Genomic DNA, 758 nt, shown 5'->3' on the forward strand with positions numbered 1-758 from the left:
TAATCACTTCCCTGTAAATAACAAAATAATATCAGCAAAATGTTTAAAAGCCTTTCTCTACTATCATCTATGAGTCTTAACTAGTCTCTTAGAGGCCACAGCACTGGGAGGTGATTCATCAGCAGGTGTACCCTAAACAACTGAGCATAAAAGCTTTTATCTCACATTCATTGGCTTTCCTTTGCTTTGACACCAGTTCTCAACCCAGGCTTCCAATTAGCATGATTGGGTGCTTAAAAATAAATATGTGCCTGGGTTTATATCCATGGACACTGGGCCCACTTAGTGGTATCTTTGTTATCTCCCAAGAGAATTCTAGTATGCAATCCAGTAGGATATACTATACATCTAGGACTATCAATCAAACTGGACTCCCATCAGCTTTCCAAATCTGCCTCTGACCTCTCCCTACAAAAGTTGCAAGTCTCTGAGGCAATGGCCTGAATATCCCTGCTGCCCTGCTTGCTCATGCTGTACACCTAGGACACACTCTTCCTTGTTCTCCATTTTCACAAGGCCCAATTCAACCTAAGCAGAAAAGCAAACCTGTTTCTAAACATGTATATCCTGGTGCCCAGGCTGTCTTAGCATTTCCGTTTACTGTCACTCGGGAAGCAAACTGTGTGACCAGAGTCACTGCTCAAAGAGTGCTTCTGATGGGGAAAGAGCCACGTTAGTCCATCACTGTCTAGGTTGGGATGTGGGGATAGATTCCCTATGCATATTGTATACAATTCAAAGACATCCACTACATGATT

This window comes from Trachypithecus francoisi, unplaced genomic scaffold (assembly GCF_009764315.1).
Source record: "Trachypithecus francoisi isolate TF-2019V2 unplaced genomic scaffold, Tfra_2.0 Contig01474, whole genome shotgun sequence".
NCBI classification, from domain to species: domain Eukaryota; kingdom Metazoa; phylum Chordata; class Mammalia; order Primates; family Cercopithecidae; genus Trachypithecus; species Trachypithecus francoisi.